At 33.7% G+C, this 12,955-nt stretch overlaps 1 protein-coding gene across 1 annotated transcript in view; it reads left to right on the plus strand.

Annotated features, from left to right (window-relative positions):
- Window positions 1–287: 287 nt before the first annotated feature.
- The window catches only part of LOC145685563 (uncharacterized), a 160,805-nt gene continuing 148,137 nt past the window's right edge, over window positions 288–12,955 (plus strand). The window contains exon 1 of the mRNA XM_081757958.1: window positions 288–520. The gene's annotated coding sequence lies outside the window, so the exon portion shown is untranslated. The remainder of the gene's footprint in view (window positions 521–12,955) is intronic.

A 12,955-nucleotide genomic window follows, 5' to 3' on the forward strand; every position in this document is an offset into this window, starting at 1 on the left:
GGCAGATTTGGTAATTGGCAGATTTGTCAATTGGCAGATTTGTCCATTGGCAGATTTGTCCATTGGCTGATTTGTCCATTTTCACAATTGGCACATTTGGTCATTTTCGCGTTTGGCGCATTTGGTAATTGGCAGATTTGTCCGGGTCCCATCTGGGTGTACAATTTATTTTAAACACGACTGTACGAACAACTGCTGCTGAAGACGATTGTAATATCACAAAGCACTGGCAACCTTTATTTGTCACTCTGGTGTTCTACCTGTTGTGTGTATGTGAGAGCCGCTCATTTGTACAGTTGCCGCACAGCATTGGTCGGTGACGGACTGTAGCGCTCAAATTGTTTTTTTGTGTTTTTGTACAAAGAGGTTGGTGACTGGCGGGACGGCTGCTAATCCCGTTTAGAACAAGCGAGCGAAAGACTGAGGCAGTGAGTGAGTGTTCTTTGGATAGACTAAATGGTTCACGCAAGTTGCTTGCGACCTTTGAATTGACGTGGGAAGCGCGAGGTACGAGCACCTGGTAAGTAAACAAATGTTAGATATTATTACAGATAACAATATTTACAACTTTATAAATACCTCAATAAATATATAAAACTGTATAATTATTACGTTTAAAAAATAGTGGCAATGATTGATGGAGATAAACATTATAGTAAAGGAATAATTAAAACAAGTAGGTATATTAATTTTTAAATAAGTTTTCTGAAAAGAAAATTAAAAAAGTGATAGTGTCTGATGAAGCCAAGTGGGTAGTTGGCGAAACTTTTACACGTTAATAAGTATTGCGTATTGTTATGCTCAGCGAATAGTGTAAATCAAATTATATATTTAAAAAAGTATCGAATTCTTATTTTCCAACTATCCTCTATTCTAATCAAGTTTCAAAGCAAACTTAATCCATACAAGGAAATAAAATATCTGTGGAAGATATTACTTTTTTTTTTTTTTTTTTAGCGGGAGCAGAGATATTATTATTTAGGTATTTTCATCAAATAAAATTCTATTAAAAAACTTTGATCCCATGAACCTGAAGTTGTTTGACAGTAGACAGAGGTTTCGGAACAAAAATAATTTTATACTTAAATTAAACACTTAATTTTTAGCTCATAAGTAATCGAAAGTTAACATGTTCACTTTTGGGGTTTGTGATCCTGAATTCGATTCCTGGTAGAATCAATGGTGTTATTCAGACTGTTCGCACGAACCGATTGTTAAAATTGCTCCCTCACTCTAGATCCAGAACTTAAGAAAGAAATGAATTCACTAGTATTATTTAAAGAAAAAAAATAAATATTCAGAACGTTAGCGTATGCTATATGACTTAATCATAGTTAACATTAATAGAATTATTGGAATAAATAACAATAATACCAAAATCATATAGTAATAATATTAACACTAATCATCTTACTATATTGCTCATAGAACCGGTTGTTCAGTGATTTGAATGACAGCATTGGGTAGAATCCAGTCTTTGGTCGTTATTCTGTACATGTTGTTGCATGTAGAAGGAAAGAAACGAACAAAAGAAAATAATTTATTATTATTCAAGATAGACCCTGTATTTTTAAATAATCATTAACACATTTGTCTTGCTATGCGTAGTCCTGAGTTCAATATTCGTCATGTCTCTAGTTATATCGTACTTGAGGAATCCGTTTCATAAAGGACTTGTTTTAGATCATTTATAGACGTAGTCAACGTTATCACTTAGTTCAGAATTTACTAGATCCTTCACTTCGTATGTGGTTTGAGGGCAGCAGGTAATTACCCTCCTGAGTTTGGTATCAAAAGATTACGGTCTTGGTCAAAAATTTTAGGAATGATCCAAAAATGCATCAAAAGTTGGGGCCAATAATTAGTTTTTGGATCAGGGGCCCCCAAATTTTTTAATGGCCCCTAAATCGAGTTTTTTTTTTTTTTTTTTTGAACAGAATAAGCACGTCATACTGAGTTAAGTGATAGTGTGGGTTTGACTTCTCCAGATATAAGGCGTGCAAGAAAATTTTTGATCGAAATATATTGGATCTTTCGATGCATTTTTGGATCAAAAACCACAAAATTTTTAAACAGCTCTTAAATCGAGTTTTCGTATTTTTTTTACAGAATAAGCCCATCACACTGTGTTAAGTGGTAGTTTGAGTTTGGCTATACTATATGTAGTTTTCCAGATAAAGGTCTACAAGAATATTTTGCCTGAAATATATTGAATCTTTTGAACGAAAAACGTGGAACTCTTATGTCGGTGGAGCGTCTTACCCTCTTCCCCGGAAAATCTGAAATTATACCACTGTCAGAGAGCTATCATATACATCTCGAAACGTTCTTGATAGATGTCTCGAACAGTTATGCCCATAGGCGCCGACTACGTGGGTGCTCCAGGGTTCATGCACAAATTGGAGATATTTAATGGATGATGAGCGAGCACCCGTTGAATTTCTGCGTTGGAATTAACTTCCAAATTACACTTTCATGCAGTGAATAATAAAAAGAATCTATAGTGCATGTAATTTCAAGTTAATTTTAGATAGGAATGCATATGTATTGAATAATTATTTATCAATATCTATTTTAGACACTTCAGGTTTACGGCATATCGAGAATCGAGCGATGTAACATTACAATGATGATAAAATAATCCATGTGTGTAATTTTATATAATTATTTCTTTAAAGAACTTGGCATTTGATGTTGATAATTTATGTTTTAAAACATGTAAAATGTTTTACACAAAAGTTACAAGCCAGTTGAATCATTTTCTGTTTTCACTCAGATTATCTTAAAACGTTGTAAAAGTTTGACTGTAATCATTATTATTTTAATAAGTTGCCATTTTCTTATTTTGGCCAATATTGCTAAACGCGTTTAAAATTCACAAACAAAATCTTAATATTTAGGAATTTTGTTCAATATAAAGCTTAGGAAATCGTGATATATATATATATATATATATATATATATATATATTCTTTTCAAGATAAAATATTTTCACAGTTCATTTTATTTCAGCAGCTCTTGATCATCTTTCTCGCCCCTTAGGAAGAATTTTAGAACAATTGGTCTATTGAATCTAGTAATAATAATAATAATAATAATAATAATAATAATAATAATAATAATAATAATAATAATAATAATAATAATAATAATAATAATAATAATATTTGGCATTAGTGCAGACGCCTGAGCACCGATTGAGAAACTTAAAAGTCAGCGCCTATGGTTATACCAATGTGTGATCGTCAATTAAGTCACTTAAATAAGTTGTCAAGAGATTGAGAAGAGTCAAACTTAGCACATCAGCGTTTGGACCACCTGGATGCTAAGTGGTATACCTCCAAAACTGAAATGTTAAAGGAATGAACTTTGAACTTTAAAATATCATGTAAATCGCATGAACTTAACGTTATTTATTATTAACATTAGAAAAGAAGCTTCATATTCTAACTGTGTTTTTGGTTGCAATCATAAAACAAATATGAAATTTTCAAGACAGATTAAACTTCAGAGTTCTCTCTTGAAAAACTTCCATTTTAAGTAAATAATCCAAGTGGTTAATGCCAATGTTGGGGCATCATAATTAGAATCTAATTCAAAATTAACTAGAAACTAGTTAGTGCAAAATACTGATTAAATATTGAATGAAAAACGTGATTAAAAATGAGAATAATTGCTTCAACAGGTCGTACGTATCTTATTTGATTTTTTTTCTTTTAATATTTAAAACTAAAAGCATTAAAACTTCCAACTTCCGAAACGAATATAATTCTGCAAGCACTGACTCAATATTTACCTTATAAAATATTACTAAATTCATTGAAAATTATTTAAAATTAAGCGGACAATAATGAAAAATAATATTCAAAAGTGTACATTAGCAAAATATTTTTTTAAAATTTTATTTGAATACTGTTTTTTTTTTTTTTTTATCATTAAGAGAAGAAACTACACTAATATGGTTAAATTTTGTTTCATATTGCCTTGGATATGCTATGCAAATAGTTAAGTTACTTTAGATCTGCATCATAATTTACATATCCTAACTGTATATATATTGATGCATAAAATTCAAACAATAAGAAACATACTGACATCTTAGGTTCCATTTTGCAGGAAATATAATTTTAACCTAATCCAAAACGCAGAAAAATGATGATAGGCTTACATTGTTGAATCTTTTTATACAAAGAATTATGTTCCCATATTGTGTTATTTTTACAATAATAAATCGGGGCCCCGGATTCGATTGCAGATGGGAAAGCATTGAACGCATTACGATGGTTTGGATTCCACCTTAAACTGTAGAATCACGCCTTAAATAGCCTCGACGCTGAAAGAGACACTAAACCTAATACAACCAACCAATCTATTAATAATATGAGCTGTTAGAACCGTTTCATCCTAGACGGAAATAGTGGCATCGAAGGATCCTATCTTTCCATTTCTAAAAGATAATACATGGTCTTTAAGAAAAAATGATGGGGATTCGTAGGCCTCCTGTACAGGAGTGATTGCACTTGGGTGGGGTGGTTGAATGATGCATTGCTTTGTTTAACAACTCAATAGTTTATTTCATTTCAAAAAGAAATGCAGTTCTACTAGAATCCAATATTGTATTACGAAAAACATGTTAAAGTGCGTTTGCATGTCAATATGTCTCTGTGTTCCATTCACACATTCTGCATCACTCCTCTCGAGCAGCCCCACGAAACCACACCATTTTTTCTCTAAGATTCTGTATTGTGCAATTGATACTAGCGAAATTAATTTTGATGTAACAAATATAAAGGAAGTTCTCTTGTCACAGTGTCTTCCAAAATAAGTTTTGGTTACACCACTGGCTCTTACCACTGAAGACTGGGAAGTATATTTGTGAAGAGACCAGCCAAGGCGTGTAGCTATATTCGGTGTTCTAAAAAAAATGGCGCCCACGGACCACAGAGCACTATTCTACAGGCCAAAATAAAGCAAAAATGTTATATGTTGGTATGCCCTCCGGGGCCTCCTTCCGTCACTATGAGGAATCAAAATTTTACAATGTGGTAACGTCGCAGATTAACTTGGAACAATTAGCATTGCTCTTCGAATACATCAAGCAGTTAAATCGATTGTTACACTAATAAATAATGCTAGTGTCAATCTATATCGACTTTAGCTGTCTTTTGAAACGAACTGAAATGAATTGATGTAACTATTTGGTAGATTGATAAATCTGCTCTATGGTTCTTTATTTGCGATGTTCCTACATAGAGCAAATCATGTCTCCAAACGAAGACCCGAAAGGTATACAAATATATATATATATATATATATATATATATATATATATATATATATATATATATATATCGCTTTATTTTGACTTGTAGAATAGTGCTCTGTGGGCGCCATTTTTAGAGCACCCGGTATGTAAACAAACCATCCCAACATTTGTTTTTTGAGACAGGAAGACTAAACTACGACTAAGAATGATCAGCCACGAGATTCAAATACAGAAACTAATCATGCTAACTTTCCACGTGTGCCAGGTTTATAATTTTATATATGTTTCTTTTGGGGAGAAATAAGTTTGCTTCAAGTTCTGTATAAACTACAGACAGTGCATGATGTAGAGATAAACCAAGATTAAATTTCGGTGGTAACTAGGAAAACTCTAGCTTACCTATTTAGATAAGAATCTTGAAATCTATAGAGAACAGTGCACGAAATTTCAGGTCTTAATCCAGTAGCCAGACAAGAGACTTGGGCTGCCATTTCTTTTAAGGCAAACGAACTAAAATTCAAATGCTGATCACCAAACTAAACAATTTGTTAAATTCACTCCCAGGCATAAGAATATATTCCAATATAATAGCTTTCAATCCGGCACGGAACAATTGTTCGATATACAGTGGAGTCTCGTTAATTCGAACTTGGATAATTCGAAATATTGGATAATTCGAACAGAAGCCAATTCCCCTTGAAAACTGTATTGAAAACAATAGTAAAAAATCGTGGATAATTCGAACTTTTGAACCTATGTTTTGGATAATTCGAAGTAAATATAGTTGAAAAATTTTAATGTTGGACAGATGTAAACAGAGAAATACAGTTTTAACGTGTTTTCAGTTATCCAGATGCAGCCATAGGGAAGAGTAATACAAAAGATAAATAGAAAATCTATGTAATGATAAAGATGAAGGTGAGTTGGGGAAGAAGTAAAGATAGAGAACGTGTGCCAATCTCATCTTGTTTCAGAATTGGTTGAAAATTTAAGATGAATTATTGATAAAGTCAACCAAATGTTATTAATATTGTATTACACACAATACGTGAAATTCAAGGTTGATTGACCGTACAAAAACAATCAAATTTAAGCAAATGAGGTTTACGACTTCTTAAAAGTGAGAACAGAATATTCAAATTGTTACTGGTATTTAATTGTTCGGGCTATTCAATGTATGTTGTAGTGTTGTACGTAAATATATTTTCCATTGTACACGTAGTTTGAATTATGTGTAGTCAATGTGGTTTGTTAGTTTGCGGTATTCGATCACACAAATAATAAGCTGCTTTAAAGGTAAAGTCTATATCATATGAATATGTTTTTGATGCACAGTGCTTTGGTTTGTTTGTTGTTATGTATGTGAAAATGAATGTTGTTGGATAATTCGAAGTTTTTTCGTGTCCCCTTGGACTTCGAATTAAAAAGAGTCCACTGTACTTCCTTATATTCGAGACGGGGACATATAGCCTCGTTGCTGACGTCCCCATTAATCCCCCTATTCATACTCATGCACTTCCTTATAAAGCTTGAAAAAAAAGCTAAATATTTTGACAATACAAGGAAACATCAGCACAGAGTGGCGTCAACATTTTAAACATACAATTATGATTTTTATGTATTTGATGTTATAGTGCTATACGAAATTAAACAAAGACAGAACTGATTTGATTCTTTTACGACCTGTATTGGATCTTTGTAGCGTTGAATGTAGTTTGAACTGTTTTGTGAACTTGGAGTAACGTAGCAAACTCACTTGTGTCAAAAAGGCATAGCAGGAAGAAAGTAAAAATTACATTTTTCAGGTTCATTCTTTTAAAATTCTTCGATTTACATATGTTTATAGCCTTTTATATTTCAATATATTTCTTCAGTGTTATATATATGAGACATGAAATTCAGTTTAACATTAAATTCAAACCTCACAGGCTCCCGAAGTCGGGAATCGAGTATCGACCACTCGAATCAAAAGCGAGAACGGTAACCATATACCCACGAAGGAGCCACAATTTTAATTTTTATGTTTGTATCATAGTCACAGTTTTCTTTTCTCAATATTTTTCGCTTACCTCTTTCTTCTTCGTATGTTTCATTACATTCTTCCGTTTCTTCTTTCAAATACTGGTTCCATTAAAATATGGCAGTGCCAAAAAGAAAAATAATGTCTTCCGTTTTTAACAGTAAGATTGCTGTGTCTTCGAACGGCAGAGGTTGTGAATAACGTTGAAGATAGTCTGGAGCGAATACCTTGACCTCCCTCATAAGAGCTAAACAAAACACCCATCTCATCAGTGGAATCTAACAGTGCTCACTGCAATTACAGCTCGAATAACTGCTCTATAATGACACGTAAGTGTTCCCCGCATCCTGATCTTTCTTCTGGAAAATTATATACACCCTGCTGTTAATAATATGGAAAACATAATCAACACGCGGATAAATAAATGACTCGGATTTAACAACATATAGTTTCAACAGTAGCAATTTCCAAACTGTGTGTCGCGACACACTGTTATTGTCACGCAGCATCATGGATTAGTTACGAAATTTTAGAATTAAAAAAAAAAAGTTTTATACCTCTCAGAAGGCCTATATGTCTACACCTTGAACGACACACTTAATTTTTACCGTAATTTTTTAAAAGTTAAAATCAATTTTCAAAGTGACTGCGCCAGTGTACATCTGCAATTTCAGCAACAATACTCACTTCTATATACAGGGTGTTTCAAAACAACACCGACAACGTTTGGGAGGTGATTCCTGACACCAAGATAAGAGACAAAAAGTATAGACCAACCTGGGTGCACAAATGCTTCCTTTCGGAGTTATAGGCTGCCGAAAACATGAAAAAAATGAACTTTAAAGGTCCATAACTTCCAAACTATGGGACCTACCGTAGTCAGGTCAAGACCACTTAGAAACTAGTATGTGTCCTATCCAAATATCACTACAATTCACTGTTTTAAGTCCCAAATTCATTATTATCAATCACAAAGTGTCCTTTTCAGCACCGAGGCTACGTGGAGCAAGTTGAGATCCGAACCACATAAGTTTCACCGAGAATTTAACTCAGATTTCCCGTAACTAAGGTTCGAGTGAGCTCATCGAACAAGAAGATTCATCACACATCCAGAAGGAAAGGGTGGGAAGGATAACTCGGAAGTCCATCAAGACTTTAGGAGGATTTGAGGGACAATGTTAAACCACACAACAGTGAAAATCTTGTAGAAAAGTTTATATCGTACAATTGATTTATACTTGCATTCTTTGTCAGCTACGAGGTTATAGAGGCCGAAACCTAGGCTACAGTTTAAATTGAAATTTCAACCACTGTATAGGATATATATAGGACGAGACCTACAGTTTAAATTGTTATCTGAACCATTGTATAGTGATAATCTGTAGAATAAAAGCTACAGATTAAACTGGGATCTGAACCACTGTATAACGTGGATATACAGGACGAGACCTACAATTTAAAGTGAAAACTAGCTCTGCCTCTGTACAGCGAGATATGTAGAATAAGATCTACAGTTTAAAGTGGAATATGAACCCGAAAATAAATAGGACGAGACTACAGTTTAAATTGGAATCTGAACCATTGTATAGCAGTGATATGTAGAATAATACAATTTAAAGTAGAATCTGAACCACAGTTTAACGTGGATATACAGGACGAGACACGGTTTAAAGTGCAATTTGACCCACTATAGTGAGTTCGATGCTTTCCCACCCAGGCTTGAACACGGAATCTTGTGCATCATAGGCACATGCACTAGGCATTAGACCAATGTGGACGATCATAAAAACAAGAAGTGTGAAAAAAATGAAACGAAATCTTCGAAATTAACGCCCACGATTATGCCTCATAGGCTAAGGAAGACGATGATTAAAGCAAGTGAATGATGATGGAAGATTTGGTGGAATGATAAACTGGGAGGAAACGGGAGTACCCCGAGAAAACCCACGAGCACGATGTTGTAACAAGAAGTTTGAATTAAGACTATATCTTAGACAGTGTGTGCGTGGGGAAGGGAATGGGGAGAATATTGGGGATCAGAACCACTATCTAAATTTTAAAAGTTGCTTTTTGGGAGAGGCGTCCTTTGGGAGCTATTCCCCCTTAATTTAAGATATACATATAGTATATTTTAAACATTTGTGTACTAGTATCCGAGTAAAAACGTAAAACTTATTTCAAGGAAGAACTTTCCCTCTCCCCACAAGGAAAATCTGAAATGACACTGTTGAGGGGGAAATGAACCACCCACTGATTTTTCAGATGTTTTCTACGTAAGATACAGGTCCGACGCCGTTGCAAGAAAAAAAATGTTACCATCACTAAAATTCGCCTGCATGTTTGTAAAATGTGGTAAATGGAAGGAGGAGAAAGAAAGAAGTATATCTTCATTTTTGCGCCTACCTCGCACTTCCATGAATTCAGTCCTGAAGAAAAGTTATAGTTTTAAAAAGTGGCTTTCTAAATGCTCTAAGAATATTCAAAAATTTCTAACTTTAAATGTTGCTCACTGATCAAGTATTTTCGTTACAATTCGTGCATAAAGTTATTCTAATCCTTTCAGTATTTTAAATAATAAAAAAAAGAAACAAAAATAAAGTATGCATTTCGTTTTTTGACTTGTGTCATGTCCAATGACAAGATTAGATTCGTTCCATCCTTGAGCCAAGCTCATCAAGTCTGATTAATCTTAATGAAAGATTATTTACATAGCGGAAATTTTAAGAACTTTTTTTTTTCCTTCTTAAAAAGTAAAACGCGACAAATAATATGCCACCCATATGCATGCATACATTCGTTTCGCTCTTTTGGCAAAGTTATTGCAATGAATACATTTTTCCCTCTTGGCACTAGTGAATGTATGTATATCTTGACATTTCCTACCAGAATAAGGACGTCAATTGTTTATACCGTTAACAATTACAAAAGTGAGAAGTTCGTGTGCTCTACGAGAGTGGATGGACGAAGAAAACACAGCATTAGCCTAATGCGATGAGTCTTTGTAATTATCAACCTTGGCTAGCAGTTGATGGAATCTCCTTGTTTGTTGAAGTTTTTTCTTCATTTTTTTTCAAAAGCTCTATCTTTTTCAAAAGATCTGGCCTTATTTACTGTTGTTTCCAAAACCAAAGGAAAAAATAAACATGGGCGTAACTGAAATACAAATTAGTGTAGATACCGTATTTTTCCTCATTGTTTTAGAACATAGGAGAAAAACTATCTTGAATATGGAGCCTAGTTTGTTTTGTTTTTTTAAAGTGGAAAATATAAATTTCTGTTAATATTTATTATTTTGGGAGTCCAGTTTTTTTTTTTTTACAGTAGTGTGTAATTTTATTTTACTTTTTCTTTGTTAAATAATCCAATAATCGTAAAAATGCATTGTTATCTCAATGAAAAACAGTTCAGCTCTGGTGCAAGGACTCCTAGCTATAATTGTGGTGCGATCCAGATTTCTCGTTTTTTTAAAAAGAAAAAAAAAACTACCCAAATATGGAAAACAGAAAAATTGATAAAACGAAAAATATAGAATATTATCGAAATATTGCAATATCGAAAAATATTTATATATTGATCTGTAATATTTTTAATGTCGCTATTTCGATATTTGAAACTATCGATCGTTCAATATATCGCAAAACCCTGGCCACTATACCATACCAAGTGAGTTTATGGTGGACGCAATATCAGCGGTGAACTTTTGTCCAGCAACATATGCCAAAAAGTGTGAAGCAATTAGAATGAAGTTGTATTTGATAAAATGAAAATAGAAAGATTTTGTCAAGATTACCAATCATCCGGTTTGCAATACCAATATTTCTGATTCCTTGAAGTGTTCATTCTGATATATTTTTGTGTCTTGTGTTTTTCATATGTTTCGTAGGACTGTGAAAAGAAGTATTAGAAAATTCAAAATCTTCCAGTTGTGTCTGTCATTTTCTGTTGAACTTAATTCTATGTACGTTGTCAAAAACCGTTTTCAAATTCACAAATTTTATTCCAAAGTTATTGGTAAAATGAAATTTAATCCTGTATTCAAACTGATAAATTCATTCGAAAGTTATTGGTAAAAGAAACTGTAGCACAAAACCTGTGTTCAAATTGATCAATTTATTTAAAAACTAGCTTCGATTACCCGCTTTGTTGGGTTAAAATGAAAATTTAAATGCACAACTCCGTTCTCGTGTGTTTGGTACCCGTGAAATATGCTGTTTTCGTTTTTAGTGGCATCAATTTAAACGGAATCGGAAGTGTCACTGCCCATCTCAGCAACCCCTAACACTATTGATTCGAAACTAATGTCGGTTATTTTTTACCAGTTTTATTTATTTCCTTTCCCCCCAATTCACGGGGCTGAATTTGGTTGTAAACGGGATCTGAAGTGTCATTGTCTATCTCAGCGATCCCGAAAACCATAGATTCGACACCGATATATTTTTATTTTCGATCATTTTTATATTATTTATTTTTTCTATATACCCCTCCGCTAAGTTCTACAGGCTAGAACCGCATCTACGTCAAATATTTGGTCGAGATTGGTCGGACGGTTCAAGAGATTAAGAGTCACTTTCAAACATAGCCACTTTCAGTTTTATAATAGAGATTATTGGAAGACGAGTACTGTCGACTGTATAATACATAGAGAAAATAATAGAGACTGTAAGTTTGCGCCATTATAATATTGAGTTTGTTACTATCATAATATTACTACTACTACAACTAATACTGCGTAACATTAACATTGATAATAATAGTACTAAATTCCACGAAGGGCTGTGACCGTTGATGCTGTATATTCAATTGGATAAATCTTGGTCAACAATTTACTGAGAACTCCATTGTCTCATGGTGATGGATCGAGTACAAATTATTTTTTCTACATCTCCATCGTGAATCGAATCCGGGATAATTGCACCAAAGGCACCAACGCTAACAAATCAGCTAGATGCGGCATTTTTATTAGTAATTTACTGATCCACTTCGGATAAATTTTAGGGGGCGCGGTGGCTCAGTGGTAGAGCGTTCACCTCCGGTGCTTGGGGTCCCTGGTTTCGATCCCAGCTCGCGCCGTGTGGACTTTGTGGTGGACAAACACCGTGCTCGTGGATTTTCTCCCGTTTACTCCCACTTTCTTCATTCCACCACTTCACTCATTTCTCATAATCACCGTCTCGTTTAACCTAACCGGCATAACCCTGGGACGTAAAATTCAAAGATTTCATTTCATTTCATTTCGGATAATTTTTTTAAAAAAATTGCTTATTTTCATGAGGTAAATGTTGGGATGGTATATTCAGGACTTAGACCCTGACCAACTTCCTTCTAAAACATATCCTTCCCTTTTTCTGTTATTTCCCAGTGTAAATTGGAATTAAGACTGTATAAAGAATACTGTGTGAATAGTAGCTACACTAGATTGTTTTGGCTTCTATTTATAACAGGGTGTCTATCGGTCACGAAAGTCATGAAAAAGTCACGAAATCAGAAAACGGTCATGAAAGTCAAGAAAAAGTCACGAAATTTAGCTTTTGGGTTATGATTTTTTTTATCTGTATAGACTGGAAAATTTTGTTCTATAAAACGTCAAAATTTAACACCAAAAATGTCCATGGTCTGCTTTAGACGGTACCAAATCACAAGCAAAGCACGCTTCTATCGCATGCATGAAA

This window comes from Thermobia domestica, chromosome 1 (assembly GCF_964235325.1).
Source record: "Thermobia domestica chromosome 1, izTheDome1.hap1.1, whole genome shotgun sequence".
Classification (NCBI taxonomy): domain Eukaryota; kingdom Metazoa; phylum Arthropoda; class Insecta; order Zygentoma; family Lepismatidae; genus Thermobia; species Thermobia domestica.